Source organism: Bos taurus, chromosome 9 (assembly GCF_002263795.3).
Source record: "Bos taurus isolate L1 Dominette 01449 registration number 42190680 breed Hereford chromosome 9, ARS-UCD2.0, whole genome shotgun sequence".
Classification (NCBI taxonomy): Eukaryota; Metazoa; Chordata; class Mammalia; order Artiodactyla; family Bovidae; genus Bos; species Bos taurus.
The window spans coordinates 51,602,533-51,627,464 of NC_037336.1; the positions used below are offsets into that span (position 1 = coordinate 51,602,533).

At 37.6% G+C, this 24,932-nt stretch overlaps 1 non-coding gene across 1 annotated transcript; it reads right to left on the reverse strand.

Moving 5' to 3' along the window:
* Positions 1-21,671: 21,671 nt before the first annotated feature.
* Positions 21,672-21,743, reverse strand: TRNAS-GGA (transfer RNA serine (anticodon GGA)). The gene has a single exon. It is a non-coding gene; the product is annotated as a tRNA-Ser (tRNA).
* Positions 21,744-24,932: the final 3,189 nt, after the last annotated feature.

Sequence of the window (24,932 nt, forward strand, 5' to 3'; positions counted from 1 at the left end):
TCATCTTTCAGGATTTGAAATAGTTCCACTGGAATTCCAACACCTCCACTAGCTTTGTTCGTAGTGATGCTTTCTAAGGCCCACTTGACTTCACATTATAGTTTTACACAGATATAAGTCAAAGTAATGCAGAGAGAGAGTCAATGACAGACTATCAGCAAAAGTTGAATAAATGTGTTATCATGTACTCCTTAACCTACATTCCAGTGTAGACAGAGCAATGGAAGAACATTTTCCTAGAACACAAATTTTGCAGTTCCTGGTGCTCTGAGGGTTTCATGAAAAAGACTTTGGTTTTTTCCCGGCTTTTTGCCGTTTTGGTCCCTTTAATACTTCTCCCTTCTGTCTACTGTTCTGGAATGGAGTTGAAACTCATCTTCTTCCTTTATTGCTGTCAACTTTCCTCCCTAAGCAACATACAAAGGCTGTTCTCATGGCTTCTTATCCAAGTTCAGGAAATACTTGTAAGTGACAATTACCTTAATGGCCAAGTAATTCTTCCTGAGTGTATGTTGCCAGAATTTATGTGTTCACAAGAATAGTCTGCTGGTCAAAATATTAACCATCATCACACTGAATGCATTTGAGTTTCAGGATTTTAAGAACCATCTTTCTGGTCTTTCATTTTATTGTCTGTGTCATGCTACACTATAATGTATGTAATTATTGAGCACAGGACCTGGCACAGAGTGAAAGATTTGTCGATTATTGTTATTATTATTATCAGTTCTCTCTTGTTGCACTTTTATATATTCAAGATAAAAGCATCTTGCAATGTGATGCAAGGAAAAATCATCCTTTATTCTTATAAGTCAATATTTTGTAGGTTTTCATCATGAATGGCAGTGACAACAAAGCAGAATTCCAAATTAGATAGATATTTTAGGTAGTATTAGCTTCTCTGCTTTAAAAGGTAAGTTCCTTAATACTCTCCTCTGTAAATAAAAAAGTCAGTTTTTAAAGCACCCATACTTGTCTCTAAGTTGCCTGAGTGTATGAAATAAATGAAAATGTAAGAAGTTCACAAAGCAATCTAGGTGAAATGTAGGATTTGTGATGGTTTTTGTCTAGAGTCATTTCCTTGGAGGAGGAAATGGCAAACCACTGCAGTATTTTTGTCTGGAGAATTCCATGAACAGAGGAGCCTGATGGGCTACAGGCCAAGCTGTGACAAAGAGTTAGACATGACTGAGTGACTAAGACAAGGCTTTGGTTTTGGTTTTGATTTTGGTCCTAATGGAGCATGGTTCAAAACTTGTACCATAATTGATGCTTTAAAATTGTGCTGCTGGAGAAGACTCTTGAGAGTCCCTTGGACAGCAAGGAGACCAAATCAATCAATCCTAAAGGAAATCAATCCTGAATATTCATTGGAAGGACTGATGTTGAAGTTGAAGCACCAAAATTTTGACCACCTGATGCAAAGAGCCGACTCATTGGAAAAGACCCTGATGCTAGGAAAGATTGAGGGCAAGAGGAGAAGGGGATGGCAGCAGATAAGATGGTTGGATGACATCACTGTTTCAATGGACATGAATCTGAGCAAACTCTGGGAGATAGTGAAGGACAGGGACGCCTCCCATGCTGTAGTTCATGGAGTCACAAAGAGTCAGATACAACTTAGCAACTGAATAAAGACTTGGCCAAGACATTTTTTTTTTTTTCTTTTTGCAATGGTCAGCCTTCTTTGCTTCTTTTGTGACAAATGGCTCTGAATAACAAAGCATGTGTCAACATTAGCAACAGGGAGAAGCCATCATGGTCAACAAAAGAGTCCAAAATGCAGTACTTGGATGCAATCTCAAAAACGACAGAATGATCTCTGTTTGTTTCCAAGGCAAACCATTCAATATCACAGTAATCCAAGTCTATGCCCCATCCAGTAACGCTGAAGAAGCTGAAGTTGAATGGTTTTATGAGGACCTACAAGATCTTTTAGAACTAACACCCAAAAAAGATGTCCTTTTCATTATAGGGGACTGGAATGCAAAAGTAGGAAGTCAAGAAACACCTGGAGTAACAGGCAAATTTGGCCTTGGAATACAGAATGAAGCAGGTCAAGGCTGATAGAGTTTTGCCAAGAGAATGCACTGGTCATAGCAAACACCCTCTTCCAACAACACAAGAGAAGACGCTATACATGGACATCACCAGATGGTCAACACTGAAATGAGACTAATTATATTCTTTGCGGCCAAAGAGGGAGAAGCTCTATTCAGTCAGCAAAAACAAGACCGGGAGCTGACTGTGGCTCAGATCATGAACTCTTTATTGCCAAATTCAGACTTAAATTGAAGAAAGTAGGGAAAACCACTAGACCATTCAGGTATGATCTAAATCAAATCCCTTATGATTATACAGTGGAAGTGAGAAATAGATTTAAGGGCCTAGATCTGATAGATAGATTGCCTGATGAACTATGGACGGAGGTTCGTGACACTGTACAGGAGACAGGGATCAAGACCGTCCTCATGGAAAAGAAATGAAAAAAAGCAAAATGGCTGTCTGGGAGGCCTTACAAATAGCTGTGAAAAGAAGAGAAGCGAAAAGCAAAGGAGAAAAGGAAAGATATAAGCATCTGAATGCAGAGGTCCAAAGAATAGCAAGAAGAGATAAGAAAGCCTTCCTCAGTGATCAATGCAAAGAAATAGAGGAAAACTTCAGAATGGGAAAGACTAGAGATCTCTTCAAGAAAATTAGAGGTACCAAGGGAACATTTCATGCAAAGATGAGCTCGATAAAGTACAGAAGTGGTATGGACCTAACAGAAGCAGAAGATATTAAGAAGAGGTGGGGCAAGAATACACAGAAGAACTGTACAAAAAAGATCTTCACGACCAAGATAATCATGATGGTATGATCACTGACCTAGAGCCAGACATCCTGGAATGTGAAGTCAAGTGGGCCTTAGAAAGCATCACTACAAACAAAGCTAGTGGAGGTGATGGAATTCCAGTTGAGCTATTTCAAATCCTGAAAAATGATGCTATGAAAGTTCTGCACTCAATATGCCAGCAAATTTGGAAAACTCAGCAATGGCCATGGGACTGGAAAAGGTCAGTTTTCATTCCAATCCCAAAGAAAGGCATTGCCAAAGAATGCTCAAACTATCGCACAATTGTGCTCATCTCACATGCTAGTAAAGTAATGCTCAAAATTCTCCAAGCCAGGCTTCAGCAATACATGAACCGTGAACTTCCAGATGTTCAAGCTGGTTTTAGAAAAGGCAGAGGAACCAGAGATCAAATTGCCAACATCCACTGGATCATGGAAAAAGCAAATATCTGTTTCTGCTTCATTGACTATGCCAAAGCCTTTGACTGTGTGGATCACAATAAACTGTGGAAAATTCTGAAAGAGATGGGAATACCAGACGACCTGACCTGCCTCTTGAGAAACCTGTATTCAGGTCAGGAAACAACAGTTAGAACTGGACATGGAAGAACAGACTGGTTCCAAACAGGAAAAGGAGTACGTCAAGGCTGTATATTGTCACCCTGCTTGTTTAACTTATATGCAGAGTACACCATGAGAAACGCTGGGCTAGAAGAAACACAATCTGGAATCAAGATTGCTGGGAGAAATATAAATAACCTCAGATATGCAGATGACACCACCCTTATGGCAGAAAGTGAAGAGGAACTCAAAAGCCTCTTGATGAAAATGAAAGAGGAGAGTAAAAAGTTGGCTTAAAGCTCAACATTCAGAAAACGAAGGTCATGGCATCTGGTCCCATCACTTCATTTCAAATAGATGGGGAAACAGTGGAAACAGTGTCAGACTTTATTTTTTGGGGCTCCAAAATCACTGCAGATGGTGATTGCAGCCATGAAATTAAAAGATGCTTACTCCTTGGAAGGAAAGTTATGACCAACCTAGATAGCATGTTAAAAAGCAGAGACATTACTTTGCCCACAAAGGTCCATCTAGTCAAGACTATGGTTTTTCCAGTGGTCATGTATGGATGTGAGTTGGACTGTGAAGAAAGCTGAGTGCCGAAGAATCGATGCTTTTGAACTATGGTGTTGGAGAAGACTCTTGAAAGTCCCTTGGACTGCAAGGAGATCCAACCAGTCTATTCTGAAGGAGTTTAGTCTGGGTGTTTTGGAAGGACTGATGCTGAAGCTGGTGGTAATACTTTGGCCACCTCATGCGACGAGTTGACTCATTGGAAAAGACTCTGATCCTGGGACGGATTGGGGCAGGAGGAGAAGGGGATGACAGAGAATGCGATGGCTGGATGGCATCACTGACTTGATGGACGTAGTTTGAGTGAACTCCAGGGGTTGGTGATGGACAGGGAAGCCTGGTGTGCTGCAATTCATGGGGTCGCAGAGTCGGACATGACTGAGTGACTGAACTGAACTTAACTGATTTAAAATTCTCTTTTATATTACTATAACACATTAGACATTATTGAATCATGACTGCTTGTTACCCAAACCAGTATGCACAATAGAGACTTTCTGCATCAAAATATCTTCATTGAGGCCTTCAGATGACCTTTAAACATAACATGTATGTGATTTATTGTGAGATTCCCTAGAAATAATTGAAGTGACTTCAAGATGTTCCCAATCAATTTTTTTAAGGATAAGATTGTGAATGGCAAGAGACACTGTTCATAGCCAGATGTGGCCCAACGCCTTGTGCAGAGGCTCTATGGGGCTGGGAATATTGGAGGTCTGTCTTTTCAGTGAGATTAATATTACTCAAGTAGAAACAGTTCGTTGATGCCTTGACTGCAAACCACTGGTACAAAGCAGAACTATAAGATTATTTAAAGGAGTCATGGGAAAGTGCCATTAAAAAATAAAATTTCCCAAATTCTTCTGAGAATCTGACAAACGGATTCAATGATTTTCAAAGTGTCTGCATGTGCAAAAAATCTATAATTGTGCTTCTGAATTCTTGGAAAGTTGGATATAACATGCTTTAAAGAGAGGATTGGTTAATGAGTGATAACACACATAGAAAATTTTCTTTTTCATATTGGTACATTCTCCAATAAGCAAAAACATATTCAAGCATATAAATTGTGCTTGGGAAAAAAGTCTTCATCCCCTATAAAGAAAGGCAAAAGTATAATTGAGAATATTTCCTTGCAATGCTTTAAAGTTATTTTTGATCTATAATAATACTTGAAAGTTATACTGTATTTACTCTCTTGTTTGTAGCAAGGTTAACTTTGTTTCAATCCATTTTTTGTCAAATCTAATTCCCATCAATAAGTGGTAAAAGCAGCTATCTCAAGCAGTTTTAACAACGAGGATGTTCTTAAAAACATGTATTATGTACTAGGTTTGCCATGGGATAAGCATCATTTTTTTATTAGCACCTACTCACCATACGTCTTTTGAGATTACTCTGTTATGTGAATGACATGTGACAAATTTTCTGTAGTTTTTGGTCATTTAAAAATGTATAAAGATATTGAGTGGTCTTTATGGCCACATACAGATTAATAGTTCAAGTGAGGACAGCAACTTAAAATCTTGATATACTTCATAATTACAAGTCAGTTTTATATGTGTAATATAATATTTAAAATTCATCTTCAAAAGTGGGGATTTTTGCTTAAATTGAAATTCTTATGTAAAAAAAATACCAATTTTCTGAGTCCAATTCAGGATATTTTGCAAATTCTCTAAATTATTAAAGTCAATTTTAAATTAAATAGAAAACCCTGCAGAATGAGTCACAGTTTCCCTTCTGCATATTAAACTTTTGCCCTTTTTGAAGACTTTTTCTACATCAAAAATATGGCTGGTGTAGAATATCTTATGGTATCAGGGCAGAAGATTTTTTGTAAAACTTTTTACCAAATTAAGGATGCGTGTAAAAAGATAGATAAAGTTAAAATGAACCTGGTAACTACTAGTTTAAGATTCTTATTTTCAGTTTAGTATAATGTATGCAGATCAAAAAGAAAATCAGAATAAATAAGCTTCAGAAATATACTCGGCAAGAATTGCTAGTGTAAGGCTTAGTAGATTATGCTTATTCTATAATATTTAACAACAAAAACATTGTGCAGCATTTTGTTGATTATGCCAAAGCAAGTGTTTTGAAAAATCACTGACTTTTTCATGTCTCTAATGCCTGCCTTAGTGGTGGAAGGGGAAAACAAGAAAGGAAACATTTCTAGAAAAGCCACTTTGGTAATATCTGAGACAACACCATTCTTATTTCACTGGGATTTTATTTCATTCTTGTAGGCTTAACATCTCACTGCATGAACAAAGAAAGTATCCTGTGAAAAGGGCTTCAGGCTAGCTACTTCCAAAAGGATTCAACCTTCCGAGTGCTATCAATATCATCCATACACCCACATAGTTAGCACTTTTGAATACATTTACTGAAAACCATTAATAAAGCAACGATCTTAGTCTGGTTCTTAACCATGTGTCACAGTGAAATAAGTTCATGTAAATCTGTGAACTGCAAGACAATGATCAAATTAACACTCATTTTAAGAAAAAATGCCCCTCAGGCTGAAAAATAATTAGGAGTCTCTCACTATCTTTTCCTCCTAATAAAAATCACGATATTATTGTTGACTGTGCTAATAAAACACCTCCCGTGACCCTGATGCAGCTTGATGTAAAATGTAAGGACTGTTCTATTGTGCAGTCTCACACATGTTTTATTGAACATTTCCATTTGGCACTTCATCTACGAACACAAGGGCCCATAGAAGCTGAAGAACTTTTGTCACAGTGTAATGCAACTCTCACTTGTTTATTGCTGCTGTTAACAAAACCTCCACTCTGAAATTCATTATCTTTGAAATTTAACTTTTAACTATATAAGCTGAATATTCAGAGCTTTGGAAATGAGTAAGAATAAGAGCAAGGGACAGAAGAAAGCAAAGAGGGAAAATCCATTTAGCACAGAAAGCAGCTCTCAGTTGGCACTACGCTGCCATAAACATCAAGTCTGGTATTCTGTTTTTTAGAAAACTATTATATCAAGCAAGTCATAATGATCATAAGTGGCTCAACTTTTATCCCTTTTGGTGATTCATATCCACTCCACAGATACTTCTTGAATACTTTTGTGTAAAACTGTATTATAGGTCTAAGAGGAAGAAAAAAGAAGTAAAAATATAATCCCTGTCCTCGAGGAGCTTATAAAAAATAGATTGGGTTTTTGTACTGAAGTAGATGATGAACTGATGTTGATTATTATGTTTCTAATATGCAAATTGAAGATGAAGAATCATCTTATCTTTGAAAAATAACAAATTACAGAAACCTGATAAGGTCAGCAAACTACTGAAGCGTGTGAATTCTTCACACTGAACAGCATCTGGACATTAATATCATGATTCAGAGGAATCTGGTTACAGGAATCAACAGGAAGCAACATAACTCAGCAAAGGCTTTTGAGCCTGGCAAGATGAGCAAGGTATCTATTCCTCTAGTAGCTCTGTGTCAATTGAGGGAAGATTCCTGTCTGCAATTAATTACATACAGTACAAGACAGGATATGGTGTGGTGTTCTAGTGACCATTTACTTTGTAATGAAATATTTTGATTCTATTTTTGTAAATTCTTAGTATTGGACCTTTGAAGTAATGAGTAACACGTATGTTCCTTGGAAAACAATTAAACATTTCAGGTACACATATAATTTTAAGGTAATTTTTATGTTTTTTAAAAAAATATTATTTCTATTTTTAAAAATATTATTATAGTTAAAAACATATTAATTAACAGCAGAGAGTAAGCAATTGAAAGAAGAAAAGGTCAAGCTTATAGGAAATACCATAAGAGAATATGAGTAAAATATAACTTTTGCAAAGCAAATAAAATTTTGCTTTGCTTAATTTTAATTAAAGGAACATTGCAACATTCTTGTAAACTTTCTTTTCTCAATGTGTTATCCATGGAATACTATGTTTAAAAACGATGTTTTGAAGGACCAGTAAGTCTTGGTTGCTGCTGCTGCTAAGTCACTTCAGTCGTGTCTGACTCTGTGTGGCCCCATAGATGGCAGCCCACCAGGCTCCCCCGTCCCTGGGATTCTCCAGGCAAGAACACTGGAGTGGGTTGCCATTTCCTTCTCCAATGCATGAAAGTGAAAAAATAAAGTGAAGTTTCTCAGTTGTATCTGACTCCTAGCGACCCCATGGACTGCAGCCTACCAGGCTCCTCCATCCATGGGATTTTCCAGGCAAGAGTACTGGAGTGGGGTGCCATTGGTTAAGTCAAATTAAATACATTTCAGACTTAAGTATGGCCACATGCATTTTATCTTTCTATACCAAATGTTCCTTTTATAGAGCCTCTCAAGGCACTGTAGCTTCATGGAAGAAAGCTTGGGCATAGCCAATGTGATGCTAAAGAAAAGAAAGAAAGTGAAGTTGTTCAGTTGTGTCCGACGCTTTGCAACCCCATGGACTGTAGCCTACCAGGGTCCTCTGTCCATGGGACTTTCTAGGCAAGAGTACTAGAGTGGATTGCCATTTCCTTCTACAGGGGATCTTCCCAACCCAGGGACTGAACCTGATTCTCCTGCAATGCAGACAGACACTTTACCATCTGAGCCACAAGGGATGAGAACAATAACAAATTCTCAGGTCCCATTCTTGCAATATGGAATTCCAAATTTTAAACACACTTTTCTGGTGATTTCAGTGTAACTGCTTGGCATCAGTCTTTGGACTGATGAGAGACTCTGACACTAAAACTGATTTTGCATTTAGATGCTACAGGTAAATCAGGGTTTACAAATACTAGAGTCAATATAATACTAGACATTAAACCTTAGTTTCAGCATGCCTATGGGCAGAAGAAAGTGAATACTTTCCATAAATACCCTGTTTTGGGGAGATCGGGATATATACATTGCTATACATAAATTGATAACTAACTTATATGCAGAGTACATCATGAGAAACGCTGGACTGTAAGAAACACAAGCTGGAATCAAGATTGCCGGGAGAAACATCAATAACCTCAGATATGCAGATGACACCATCCTTATGGCAGAAAGTGAAGAGGAACTCAAAAGCCTCTTGATGAAAGTGAAAGTGGAGAGTGAAAAAGTTGGCTTAAAGCTCAACATTCAGAAAACGAAGATCATGGCATCTGGTCCCACCACTTCATGGGAAATAGATGGGGAAACAGTGGAAACAGTGGCAGACTTTATTTTTCTGGGCTCCAAAATCACTGCAGATGGTGACTGCAGCCATGAAATTAAAAGACGCTTACTCCTTGGAAGAAAAGTTATGACCAACCTAGATAGCATATTGAAAAGCAGAGACGTTACTTTGCCAACAAAGGTCCGTCTAGTCAAGGCTATGGTTTTTCCTGTGGTCATGTATGGATGTGAGAGTTGGACTGTGAAGAAGGCTGAGCACTGAAGAATTGATGCTTTTGAACTGTGGTGTTAGAGAAGACTCTTGAGAGTCCCTTGGACTGCAAGGAGATCCAACCATTCCATTCTGAAGGAGATTAGCCCTGGGATTTCTTTGGAAGGAATGATGCTAAAGCTGAAACTCCAGTACTTTGGCCACCTCATGCAAAGAGTTGACTCATTGGAAACGACTCTGATGCTGGGAGGGATTGGGGGCAGGAGGAGAAGGGGACGACAGAGGATGAGATGGCTGGATGGCATCACTGACTCCATGGACGTGAGTCTGGGTGAACTCTGGGAGTTGGTGATGGACAGGGAGGCCTGGCGTGCTGCGATTCATGGGGTCGCAAAGAGTAGGACACGACTGAGCAACTGATCTGATCTGATCTGATCTGAAGGACCTACTCTGGGCTTCCCACACGGCACTAGTAGTAAAGGACCCACCTGCCAGTTCAGGAGAAGTAAGAGATGTAGTTTCGATCCCTGGATACAGAATAATCCCTGGAAGAGGGCATGGCAACCCACTCCAGTATTCTTGCCTGGAGAATACCGTAAACAGAGGAGTCCATACAGTAGCAAAGAGTAAGACACGGCTGAAGCGACTTAGCACGCAAGCACACATGCATATGCAAGGTCCTACCATACAGTACACAGAGCTGTATTCAGTATTCTGTCATGACCTATATGGTGAAAGAATTATAAAAAGAGTGGAGATATATATATATATATATATATAGGGAGAGAGAGAGAGAGAGAGAGAGAGATAACTGATTCATAAAACTTTGCTGTCTGTATAACAGAAACTAACACAACATTGTAAATGAAGTATACTCCAATGAAAATTTGAAAAATTAAAAAAAAATACTCTGTTGGATGAGAGAAAAATTTTCATTACTTGGGCTATGCTCTTCCTAACGTTGTAACAGCGTTAACACTTTGGAGGGAGTGAGGAAGGAGTTGCAGAAGGCCTTCCTGGATGTTAGATGGGGCTGGTTACTTAACACAGTTATCATCTACATGACTCATTGCTGCTTTCAGCATGAGCTGAGCTCCACTGGGCCTCTTTTTTTTTCACCCCAAAAAAATCCTCTTCTATCTTCCTCTCCCAGTTTCTAAGCAGCCAAGTACTCACTAAAGAGAAACTAGGGAGAGTGTGTCATTGCTTTAGATATTACAAACTGCTGCTTGTCTGAATACTAAATATTCCACTCTGTGTCACTTCCAAAGATGCACAGACTGTTTTGATAAACTATTTCTACTCTTTGAGTTTTGCAACTTTAGGTCCAGCAGGGAAAAAGCCCACAAAAGTGATAAAGAAAAGCAGACGGAACTGTCAAAGAAGGCCAAAGGCAAGGAGCAAAGGGAAAAATGTATATTTTCTGAAAAAGTCAAGTCTATAAATTAAATTGTTTTCATCTACTTTATGCCCGAAAGGTATGATTTGTGTGACCAGTGTTGTCCACAGCACATAAGATGGTATTGACACTGACTTTTCTAAAACACCGAGAGTAATGCCACTACTGTCAGGGCAATTTTATAAAGGAATAGTAGGGGAAATTGGTGTTATAGTCAGACTTTTTCATTCTACTTCTCACTAGAATGTGAGAAGCATTGACAAGACTAAAACTTCTGTTAAAGGAATTCTTGTACTTAGGAATCAGTGTAATTTAGAGTTAAGAACAAGAGTTTTGAGTTATTGCAATTCAAAATCTGGTATCTCACATCAGTTCTGAAAATAACTTATAATTGTTTATTAAGAGTGCATTTTAAATCTCATTTTGTTATTTATAAAAATTATTTTGATAATACACATTTCTAATCAATACACTTTAGGAACTAAACGTTTTGTTTGTAAGGATTCTTCAGTGTATATAACAAGCAAAAATTCTGGCTCATGGTAGTCAAATGATGGATGGATGGATGAATGAATGAAGATAACTGATAGTACACAAATACAATTCCTTGCTCAATTATTCACGTTCTAGCTGTGAATTTTATATTGATTTGCCACTGTGATGTAAAAAGTTTAAATTATGCTAATATGCAGCTTTGTTGTTGTTTCATTATTCTGTCTATATAACAAATCATCCCCAGTCTTAGTGGCTTAAAGTAATGCTTTATTATCATGTCTCACATTTCCAAGGATCAAATGGACTCAGCTGGATGATTTTCACTGGGAGGTTCTCATGGGGTAGCAAACAAATGGTGGGAGATACTGGTATCATCTGAAAATTCGATTGGGCTAGACATCCAATACAGAGATCAGTACATGCTGGCTGTCACACGAGAGCTCAGCTACAGCTGTTGACCAGAGCATCTCCACATGGCATCCATGTAGCTCTCTTTTGTAGCTTCTCTCAGGTTCTTAGAGGAAGCATCATAAGTACAAGAGATACCAAATAAGCCAGGGGAAACTCCAAAGCTTCTTACAAACTAGCTTGAAAATCCTGGGCCATCACTTTGCCACAATCATAGAAGGTAAGTCACTAAATTCAAGAAAAGAAGAACTAGACTCCATCTCTTGGTGTGGAAAGCATGTGTATACACACAGAGAGGCAAGGAATTGACCATACTTAGCTTTGACTAACTAAATACTGCCAATAATTTTATGCCCTGCCATAAATGTGGCAAAATTCAAAAAATTGTGAAGCACCAAGAATGCAGCTACCTTTGTTCTACCTAGAGTAACAGAATATTAAGCAAGTGGATGAAGAATCATATTTCTTATTTCATTTACATCTCCAAGGAGCAAATATTAGTAATTTACAGAAGTGACTCAATAGGTTAAGTAATATTTTTTTCCTTAAATTGGACTATTAATGAGTAGTAAAACTACTGGAAATAAAACTTCCATCCTGAGGATTGTGCTTTCTTCACAACACATGCTGCTTCAGTGAAAAGTTAACAATCATTGTGCAAAGTTGTGAAGAAACTGGAGGCAGAAGCATGGAGGTAGGGCAAGAACACGATGCAGTAGGAATCAGGCATCACTGTACCGAGAAACTTTTGTTATGGTTGTTCCGACAAATATTTTCTATGTTTTATAGTCAGAGTGACAGTCTTATAGCAACCACAGTCTGGGAAAAATTAAAAAACAAAACAAGACTGTAGATGTAGGGAATGGAGGGAGAGAGAATAATGTCATAGAGGTCATGGAACCGGCAGTCAGGATGAGGGGCAGAGTGGCTGGAGATGGTGTGTGGGAAATATACTGACAAGTGATGAACAATGAGATACATGGAGAGATGGGAGACGTGACCCCTTCCCTCCCTCGGTGCTCCCACCCCTGCTGCTGAATAGCCTTTTGGGTTTGTATAGAGCTGGAGGAAGACTATGAAAGAAAGGATGAGAACATTCATGCCGACGGCTGCGGCTGCGTGGCACTCTCTGATTTTTTTTTTCTCCTCCCACTGTTTGAAAACAAAACAAAACAAAACAGCATGCCCATAGCAAAATGAATTAATTTAAAATTTCAGTAACAGCCAAGAAATATAATGTAACAAATGAAACACACTACTTCCTAATTATATAGTATTATGTTTCTATTTCAGAATTATGTTTGTAGTTTAATCTTAAAAACAGAGGGAGAACAGTATGAACAAGCAGCTACTTTATTTGATTCATTTCATTTCTCTAAACAGTACATAATTGTTTTAAAATGGAGTTAATTTTTTTCTTATGAAAAGCACTTTGACAAATAAATTTACAAAAAATAAGGAATATAACGAAACTGCTAAATATTACCTATCACTCTATTATTTTTACAAGTGACTTCTCTGTTACAAGTAACATATAAGACTAATGTAGGCAAACTATTATTTGTAAAGCTTAAAACCTCAGCAAAATCTACTTCCAAAAAATTAGGTCAAATAAGTAACTTTTTTAATATATTTTTAAGTAAATTGATTTATAACTTTCAGGGGTTAAGTGGTTTCAAATTACTTTTATAACATTACTGTATATTTTAGTCCATGAGAGAAAACTGCATGCAGTAAAATGATACCAAATTTAATGTCATGTCATTCTAATTCTTAACTATGCACTCGTTCATCTATATCCATCCCAGCCTATTATGAATAATAATTTCTAGTTTATGATCCATGGATTTTTTTTTTTTTTTTGCTGCAAAATGCACACACAGTAATTAAGCCAAATTGAAACAATTATAGAAATACACTATTCAATAACAGAGTTGCCAAAAAAGTTTTACTGTACCCTAAGGAGGCAAAAAAAATGCCTATACAGCAGTAATATCATTCCACATGTTACATTTCTTCCTGCAAGCCAGCCAAGCTCAAATTAATTGTACTGACTAAACTTTTCTTCTTGGAGAAAATTAAAGATATGCTGTTGTCAACACTTGAGCACAACCTTGCCGACACTTAAACGCAGAGAAGGGTGTGACATCCTGCCCCGGCTGCCTTGCGCTAATTAATCACTCTGGTATTTAGGACCATTCAAGCAGACAAATTAATGGGGAATAATTAGTGTATCTTTGTTCCAGCTCAGCTTTGCACACCAGACACTCTCAGGGAGAGAGGGGAGTTTGCAGAGCGCGAGCCATTAGCACGTGCATAGTTTCACTTCTGTTCAGCAAGTTCTTCGGAGATTAAGAGAAAGGCCAAATTAGCAGACGTGTGACTGGGGTTAGGACACCCTTCTGGAAAGAAAGCCCTCTGTTTGGGTATCAGCTTTCAGGAGCAAGTTGTTAATGCAGATACCGAATTTAATGCAACAGACCTCAGGGGAAAAAATAATTTTGGAAACTGAAAATAAGTCTTTTACAAAGTATAATGAGCACATTTACTTTTACTTATATCATTTATATTTATATATCAGGATAAATTCAGCCCTCAGAAATTCTATACTTTTCCTTATTATTGTTGATTTTAGTGCATTTTCATTTAAAACAGATTTTTATCAAAAAATAATTTTGGTAAATTTATAATCAAATAGTGTAGACCATTTAACCTCTCTGCTGTTAGTGAGAACTCTGTGCAGATTCTCCCCTACAGCCATAGACTTCATTTGCTTCTTCTGATAGGAATCACAGAGTAGAAAACTCAGACAAAGTCTCCATACACAGTCACTGTGATCAGTACAGTACCGATTAAAACTCTCTCCCATTTTAGACTGCTGACTGGGTACAGTGTGCTCATGGGTTGAGATAGGGCACAGTTTCCTACCAGAATACATTTAAAAAGTAAAATCTGGTTGAAGGTTACTTGACTAAGAAAATGTCATGATTCGGTCTCATAACTAAAAATAAAACAGAGAAAATCAACTGATCTATGAGCACAACTTATCTCAAATTAAACTTCAGTTTTACTGTAATATGTAGACAAAACATCCGATGTTTCCACAAATAATACTTCAAACACCAGACTTTATTCTGATGATAAATTAGTTCTGAGCTTTTTATTGAATAACAGGTTGCTATATAAAGAACTTATCTAAACATACTGCAAATAATTGTGTGAATATATGTATATACATTCACATAATCACACTTATTTTGATACCATATGTGTGAGTAATTCTTAATTCCTTTTTTTCATTTTTTTGAGGTTTATGTAAGGGAGGAACTTGAATAACTGAAGAATATTTTCTGTGTTCAATGACTATTTTCTGCATTTCTCTACCTAAGTCTCCTGCTTAGTAATCAAGGCAAGAATGATCATTGTAGCAACACAGAGAATATTCCTGCAAATTCCAAACCCACTGCAGGAAGGTTGAGACTCCTGATGGCCTTGCTCTTAGAAAGCAAGGGTACCACGTGAAAGGGCAGGCCTGAGAGGGCAGGTGCTGATGTAATGGAGACCACACAGTGAGAAAACAGACCACATTCAGGATCAGGTTATCCATCCTTTTGTAATGAAATTCCACCACCAGAAATACAAAGATGACTTGAGTGTGGGGCATCTGTGAGTGGGTTTAGTCTCATTAATAGCACATCACATAATAATAGTGTCAAAAAGCAATTTCCCCACCTGAGATACGTCATAATTTACCACACCCATCTTCCAGGTTTCATAAAAACATTATATTTTTAGGTGTAATGCACTTGAATTTGTGCTAGTAGAGAGAAAGAGGGAGAAAAAAGTCAATCACAAAACCACATATTCTCGCAATTTCTTAGAGGCGAGAAATGAATCTCCAGTCTCCTCTGAGATACTAAATTACTGCCTACGATAAGTCCAGATGCCATTAGAAAGGCTTCCATCCTGGGAGTGGGTCCTCCTAGATCTTTGAAGGTGCCTAATCCTCATTAAAGGCAAACCCTGGGTGTAGGAGGGGCTGCGCTGGCATCAAGGCACCTGGCGAGGACTACAAGCGCTGGCCCCATGTGCGGCTGCCGCTGAGCAGCAGAATGTAATTTAGTCGCACCAGCAGGAGCAGGGGTCAATGATTTTATATTAATGGGGATCACGACAGTTCTAAGCTGTGGCGTGCTTTGAAATAAGTGTTGTACAAGGCAGCAAAGAGAGCTCGGCTGAGGAAATGAGCTGTGTCACTGTCTCCTCATGCCTTGCAGCAAACACTGGAATGTTTTTAGTTGCTACAGACTCAGTGCCATCATAATATTTTATAAACAACAATTACCTATTTCATTTGGAAAAACTCAAACTCTTAAAGTACGCTACAGAAGATGCTGCTAAAGATAAGAAAATTACTTTCTAATCCAAACGGAGTGCACGTGTGTGGCCAAGGAATGTACTGTGAATGGGAGGCTCAGAGATGAAAACTAACATATGCAAATAAGCCTGGGCATGTTATGGATAGTTGTTGTGATGCTATTGAAAGGTAGTATATCATTACAGACTTTGACATGCTATGTTTACAACTAAAACAAAAGAGATGGAGAGGGAGTTACAATGATTTTAAATTGTGATCGGTATTCAGTCTTTGAAGTTGAAAGCACTATTATCACAGCTTATCAAAAATTCCTCCAAAAATATTATTTTAAAATTAATATTCAGGAATACCAAGTTTAGACTCCCAATTCAAATTTTAGCAGATCAATATTAATTTTTTCAATTAGTAATTGGGTACAGGGTCGGGGGCAAGACTCACTTTTGTCAGCATTTCTGAGACTAAGGGAAAACAGCCAATTAAGAGTTCTTATTTATTATAATGACTCCCATCCCTGCATTCTAACATATGGAAAACAATAAACATATAACAGGAAAGAAGGATTGGATTTTCAAAATTCCTTTTGAAGTGAACAGGTCAGAGGTACCTGAGACAACAGGGGTAAACATGTAAGCTGTTTCAAATATGATTGATTATGGGGAACTCTTTCATTAAGAGTTATGAAAGTGCTTAGCTGTGTAAAGGCTGGCGTGTTGATCCAAAAATTAAAATATATTTTCATTAATTGCTACTTGGTAAAACAATTAATTTGCAATATTTCTCCCAAGCCCAAGAAGAGTCCTAGCTTATCTTTGGGATAAATGGGATAAATGAACCATTATTGAAAAACAAAGTGGTATCATTGAACAGTGAATTACACACTTTGAAAAAGACTGTATAAAAGAAAATCCCAGCTTGACTAGTCTATTAGAGAAGCACTTTCCAAAAATATCCGAAACAATAGTGCCGTGACAGATGTTCTACACAAAAGCTCACACACATCCAGACAGATAGATTCTGCTGTCAGATATGTTCAAGAAACACTGCCTTCTAAGTTTTTTGTGTATTCCTGAAGGACTTTAGAATATTAAAGGCTCTGAAAAGTCCTGAAATAAAGACCCTCTTTGGTTTCCTTCAGATCTTTATCTATCTAGCTAATTTTATGTCTTTATTTTTTTCTCCCCTGAATCTATTAACACTCCATTCCCTGAAACACATTTTGGAAAATGCTGTAGTATTAGAGTTCACTGAGCTAGTGACATGCATTTTCATGAAGTGGAGCTAGGAGCTATAATCTCAGCCCCAAGTCTACTCTATTGTATTTAAGAACTGGTTAATGGAAGATTTGGGTTGTTATAATTTAATTAAAATTTCAGACTTTGAAGAAGTATGCTATAATATACATGTTATTTATAAACTAATACACCAAAAAATTGGAGAGACACTCCATTATTCCCAGACATAAAAGAACAGAGGATAGTATGTACATTTCAATGTTTATAAATGTTAAGAATGGGAGTCACCAAAGATTGGGTTTTGATGTGGGGACTTGACTAATTCGTCATGCTTTCAAATAATTGGAATATGGAATGATTTGGACATTCCAAATCTAGAGATTCATGCAGTTTACTGGGATACTCCAAAGTATGTCAAGGTAGGAAAATGAACTCACTGCAGAGCAAAATATAAGGAGCAACCAAAAACTCAGTAATCAAGGTACAAAATATTTATTTTAAACAATATTTTCATTAAAATATATAAATAAATCAATGGAAAAGAAAATATCAATATCTTAAATAAAGACAGGATTAGTGTTATAGATTTTTCCTTTTGCTTCAGGCTCCAATATAGCTCAGCATGGCACTAGGGATAAAAACAGTACCAGAAGACAAATGGTAGGAAGATTGAGCACTTAATTGGGAGTCCAAACTAGTTCTGATCCTTTTTGCTAATAAATAGTCACATAACTTTAGAAGAAATCTATCAGTATCCCGTGTCTCTGTTTATCCATCTATATAGAGAACAATATTTGTCAAAGTGTTCTGAGAAGCATTCCTTCAATGAGATAGCAATGTTTGGGGAAAGCTATATCAAATTTGGTCAGATTTCTTTACTACAAGACTTCCAAGAATTTTTAAATGCTAATATGTTTCATGACTTTTTTATATGAAAATAGATATACAACAAATAGAACATTCATTATCATATTGCAGGGAGAATGCAAAATGCTAAATCGAGTGGTCCAAGTTCCCTCCTCCCTACAAAACCTTGAAATACTAAAGAGGTTTTCTGGTTTTATTTTAGAGCTCTTATGTATAGAAGAAACAGGAATTTACTAGAAATTAAAACTTTATAGAAAAAAATTCTAACAATGCTTATATGTCTGCAAACATTTATAGCATAACAAAATGACTCTATTCAAGTTCTCTAAAAGCAGAGGATCTACATGTTGGCTTCAACAGCCAAAAACAAATGTGTTGACATCCTGAAACCTTGCAAAACACATGTGAAGGATGGAAAATGAACAGAGTAGAAAAATGAACCACTGTAAGCAGACGAAAGTAGATGGAAAGGGTTATTTTATGGGAACATGTGTTTTTAAAGATGTTTCAGTACATGACTGTGAGTTTTGGAATTAATATTATAAAAGTTTATCAATCATAAAAGCTATGAAGTGATAAAAAAATATATAGTTGACCCTTGAACAACATGGGTTTGAGCAGTGCAGTTTCACTTAAATGTGGACATTTTCCAATAGTAAATACTACAGTACTACTTGATCATCAGTTGGTTGAATCCCCAAATGTGGAAGCACAAATGCATAGGGAGGGCCAACTGTAAAATTACAATTGGATTTTTAATTGCATAGAGAGTCAGTGCCCTTAGTCCCCTGAGTTGTTCTATGTACACATACATGGACATAAACACAAATGCATAAATAAAGGTATGTAATAAATTGGTATGGAAGCTTGAAAGGGATACTTTTAAAGTATATAAAATAAACTCATATTCAGATGTGATAAAATGATGTCACCCTCAAAAATTATATCAATGGCTTCTAAAATGCTTTAGGAAAAATGACAAAAATAGATATATAGTAGATTAATTGTTTTTTGTTTTGTTTTGTTTTGTTTTTGCAGGAGCTGGATATTCAGTAGCACAACAAAATATTGTACAAAGAATCTTTTGGAAACTAGGTCCAAAAAAAGCTGCTGAATTATAAAGTTCATGAATATCAAAGATATGACTTTTATTTTCAGTTTAAATTTGTGAGAATTCAAACTCTTTTTTTCTAACCATGTGTTAATATTGTCAGTCTATAACTTCTACACCTAATGTTTTCAGCTCACTTTCCTCAACCCCATTCTTAATAATGCTTGACCCAACAGGATGTACAGTCCATTGATTCTTCTAGATTTTCATGCTCCTGCTGCTGCTGCTACTGCTGTTAAGTTGCTGCTGTCGTGTCCAACTCTATGCGACCCCATAGACGGCAAGCCCACCAGGCTCCCCCGTCCCTGGGATTCTCCAGGCAAGAACACTGGAGTGGGTTACCATTTCCTTCTCCAATGCATGAAAGTTAAAAGTGAAAGTAAAGTTGCTCAGTTGTGTCCAACTCTTCGCAACCCCATGGACTGCAGCCCACCAGGCAACTCTGTCCGTGGGATTTTCCAGGCAAGAGTACTGGAGTGGGGTGCCATGGTCCTAATTACCCTATATCCTGCTTTCTTCCTGACACAGCTAACTTCCTCAGTCAGTTATATTTTCTCCCTCATGTATGTGTGTGCTCAGTTGTTTCAGTCGTGTCTGACTCTTTGAGACCACATGGGCTCGCCAGGCTCCTCTGCCCATGGGATTCTCCAGGCAAGAATACTGGAGTGGGTTGCCATGCTCTCCTCCAGGAGATCTTCTTGACCCAGGGATCAAAGCCATGTCTCCTGCACTGCAGGCAGAATCTTTACCACTGAGCCACCAGGAAGCCCATATTTTCTCCCTCACATATACTTCCAATTCTGTCATCACTCTTAATTCATTGTACTGGATAGAAAAACCACCAACCAGGTTAAATTCAACTCTTTCTATTCTGGCACATGTATTATACTGAATTAACCTAGAGAAATAGATACACACAGACACACACAACACACATACAACCAGTGCTTTCTGAACTCAGTTTACACTTATAATCACAAGTCTCAATTGTGTTCTAAGTGCTCAATGACACTATATTTTCGTTCACTCCACTCTCTCCATCACCATAGAATGATGACTTCTTCACACCTCCACCTCCTAGTGTTTCCTCCCCCATGTTTGCTCACAGAATTGACTTAGTAAAAAACCATAGAAGAGAATTTCTACAAGTTTATCTTATTTTTTTCATAATTCTAGCAACCTGCTTTAGTGACTATATGTTTTGCCTTTTCTTCTATTTCTGTTGATGAACTGTCCTTATTATCACATAAGGCCAGTTCCTTCATTTGGCCACTGAATTGCATCACATATGGCCGAATCAATTTTATTATTCAAACAACGCTTTCCTCTTTGTCGTATCATGCATCTTATTTTCTCTACAGCTCTTCCATCTCTGGGCCCCAATTCCCTCTCCAACTTCTGCCCAATTTCTCTCCTTTTGTTTATGGCAAAATTCCTCCTCTGAAGACATCTACTCCCTCATTGTTCTCTTCCTATTTCCATTTGAAACACTCCAAAACACTTTTGCCAAACTACATCAAAACTGGGTCACCAATGAACTCTATTTTGCCAAATCCGGTGGTCAACTCTTGCTATCCATTGTATTTCAGCTATCCGTAATGTTTGAGTTTTCCCATTCATTGCTGCCTCAAATCACACCACCATTATCTCCCATTCAGATTATTATACAAACTTTCAGCTGGTCTCTTTGCTCCCTCATTGTCCCTATGGTCTATGCCTCACTGCAGTTAGAGGAATTCCATGAAAATGCAGAATATATCACCATGCTCTTATGCTCAAATTTTCCTTTTCTACACACAGTAAAAGCCCACAGACTTTATAAAGCATATCCTTTGGACTTTGGTCCCCTAACACCTCTTTGAGCTTGACACACCTAAACTTTCCCTCCCCTGCCAGGGCAGCATTACCCTGTAACTGCATCAGCCTCTCTGTTATTCTCAAACAAACCATCATGTTCCCAACTCACTACCTTCAAATTTGCTCTTTCCTTTTCCTCTATAATGGGAACTTTAATATTTATGTGATTTGCTTTCTTCATTTCAGATCTTTATTCAACCGTCACCTTTTTCATATACATATATACAAACAACTGAATCACTTTCCTGTACACTTGAAACTAAAACAACATTGCAAATCAACTATACTTTAATTAAAAAATACATTTTTAAAAAAATATAGAAAACTCCAGGGATTTGAGTTCGGTCAATGTTAATATAAACAACAATAAAAGGAAATGATGTTTGAGGAAATGTTAAAATCAAAAAGAGATTAATAATATATTATTAACATGCAAAAAGTTCTTTCCAAGCAATTAAAAAACCTTATAACTCAAAAGTGAAGTCGCTCAGTTGTGTCTGACTCTTTGCGACACCATGGACTATAGTCTACCAGGCTCCTCCCTTCATGGGATTCTCCAGGCAAGAATACTGGAGTGGGTTGCCATTCTCCTTCTCCAGGGGATCTTCCCCACCCAGGGATCGAACCTGGGTTTCCTGCATTCCAGGCAGATGCTTTAACCTCTAAGCCACCAGGGAAGCTCCATAATTCAAAAGAGCTACTATAATATGAGAAGGAATATAAATGCTTAATAAGAAGCAAGAATCAGGCATAATTTCAAACTACTTGGAGACATTTGAGTTGATGTAATTTTGCTGATATGAGTTTTACACTCATAGTTCCACTTTTGGGGATTTATTTTGTGGAAATGTGATGAAGCAAACCAAAGATTTGTGAATGAGAATATTGATTGCAACCTCACCTAAAGCAATAAAACACTGAAAGCAACCTAAATGCCCAAGAGTAGGGGAAAGGTTAAATAAATTTTGACACATACATTTGTTAAAATATCAGTCATTTAAGATTATATTTTACATATTTAATATAATGGAAAATAATTTTAAATTGAATTAACTTTTAAAAGCAGAGTATAAAACTCAATATTTATATTTGCAAATCAATAAAAACAGCATATGTGCACAGAAAGAAAAGACAAGATGCTAAGTGTTAGCAGTATTTTGTACTCAAGAATATGATTAAAGATTTAAAAAAATTTCTATTTAGACATTTTTCTGTATTAGAAATTTTCTATAGACAGCCATACTTTGATATAAAATATTTAATATCAGAAAAATTTTCATTACAAATTTTTTTTTGATTTTTTTTTTCTAATTTTATTTTATTTTTAAACTTTACATAATTGTATTAGTTTTGCCAAATAGCAAAATGAATCCGCCACAGGTATACATGTGTTCCCCATCCCGAACCCTCCTCCCTCCTCCCTCCCCATACCATCCCTCTGGGCCGTCCCAGTGCACCTGCCCCAAGCATCCAGCATCATGCATCGAACCTGGACTGGCAACTTGTTTCCTACATGATATTTTACATGTTTCATTGCCAATCTCCCAAATCTTCCCACCCTCTCCCTCTCCCACAGAGTCCATAAGACTGTTCTATACATCAGTGTCTCTTTTGCTGTCTCGTACACCGGGTTATTGTTACCATTTTTCTAAATTCCATATATATGCGTTAGTATACTGTATTTATGTTTTTCCTTCTCATTACAAATTTCTTAGTGGCAAATCAGAAATAGATCAGCTTTTATAATGCAATCAGATCAGATCAGTTGCTCAGTCGTGTCCTACTCTTTGCGACCCCATGAATCGCAGCACGCTAGGCCTCCCTGTCCATCACCAACTCCTGGAGTTCACTCAGACTCATGTCCATCGAGTCAGTGATGCCATCCAGCCATCTCATCCTCTGTTGTCCCCTTCTCCTCCTGCCCCCAATCCCTCCCAGCATCAGAGTCTTTTCCAATGAGTCAACTCTTTTCATCAGGAGGCCAAAGTACTGGAGTTTCAGCTTTAGCATCATTCCTTCCAAAGAAATCCCAGGGCTGATCTCCTTCAGAATGGATTGGTTGGATCTCCTTGCAGTACAAGGGACTCTCAAGAGTCTTCTCCAACACCACAGTTCAAAAGCATCAATTCTTTGGTGCTCAGCCTTCTTCACAGTCCAACTCTCACATCCATACGTGACCACAGGAAAAACCATAGCCTTGACTAGACGGACCTTTGTTGGCAAAATAATGTCTCTGCTTTTCAGTATGCTATCTAGGTTGGTCATAACTTTCCTTCCAAGGAGTAAGCGTCTTTTAATTTCATGGCTGCAGTCACCATCTGCAGTGATTTTGGAGCCCAGAAAAATAAAGTCTGCCACTGTTTCCCCATCTATTTCCCATGAAGTGGTGGGACCAGATGCCATGGTCTTCGTTTTCTGAATGTTGAGCTTTAAGCCAACTTTTTCACTCTCCACTTTCACTTTCATCAAGACGCTTTTTAGTTTCTCTTCACTTTCTGCCATAAGCGTGGTGTCATCTGCATATCTGAGGTTATTGATGTTTCTTCTGGCAGTCTTGATTCCAGCTTGTGCTTCTTCCAGTCCAGCGTTTCTCATGATGTACTCTGCAAAGAAGTTAAATAAACAGGGTGACACTATACAGCCTTGACGAACTCCCTTTCCTATTTGGAACCAGTCTGTTGTTCCATGTCCAGTTCTAACTGTTGCTTCCTGACCTGCATACAGGTTTCTCAAGAGGCAGGTCAGGTGGTCTGGTATTCCCATCTCTTTCAGAATTTTCCACAGTTTCTTGTGATCCACACAGTCAAAGGCTTTGGCATAGTCAATAAAGCAGAAGTAGATGTTTTTCTGGAACTCTCTTGCTTTTCCCATGATCCAGTGGATGTTGGCAATTTGATCTCTGGTTCCTCTGTCTTTTCTAAAACCAGCTTGAACATCAGGAAGTTCACGGTTCACATATTGCTGAAGCCTGGCTTGGAGAATTTTGAGCATTACTTTACTAGCGTGTGAGATGAGTGCAATTGTGTGGTAGTTTGAGCATTCTTTGGCATTGCCTTTCTTTGGGATTGGAATGAAAACTGACCTTTTCCAGTCCTGTGGCCACTGCTGAGTTTTCCAAATTTGCTGGCATATTGAGTGCAGCACTTTCACAGCATCATCTTTCAGGATTTGGAATAGCTCAACTGGAATTCCATCACCTCCACTAGCTTTGTTCATAGTGATGCTTTCTAAGGTCCACTTGACTTCACATTCCAGGATGTCTGGCTCTAGGTCAGTGATCATACCATCATGATTATCTTGGTCGTGAAGATCTTTTTTGTACAGTTCTTCTGTGTATTCTTGCCCCACCTCTTCTTAATATCTTCTGCTTCTGTTAGGTCCATACCACTTCTGTACTTTATCGAGCTCATCTTTGCATGAAATGTTCCCTTGGTATCTCTAATTTTCTTGAAGAGATCTCTAGTCTTTCCCATTCTGTTGTTTTCCTCTATTTCTTTGCATTGATCGCTGAAGAAGGCTTTCTTATCTCTTCTTGCTATTCTTTGGAACTCTACATTCAGATGCTTATATCTTTCCTTTTCTCCTTTGCTTTTCACTTCTCTTCTTTTCACAGCTATTTGTAAGGCCTCCCCAGACAGCCATTTTGCTTTTTTGCATTTCTTTTCTATGGGAATGGTCTTGATCCCTGTCTCCTGTACAATGTCACAAACTTCATTCCATAGTTCATCAGGCACTCTATCTATCAGATGTAGGCCCTTAAATCTATTTCTCACTTCCACTGCATAATCATAAGGGATTTGATTTAGGTCATACCTGAATGCAATAGCTGTCCAATAAGAATTAAGTAAATGATTAGCACTCAGTAT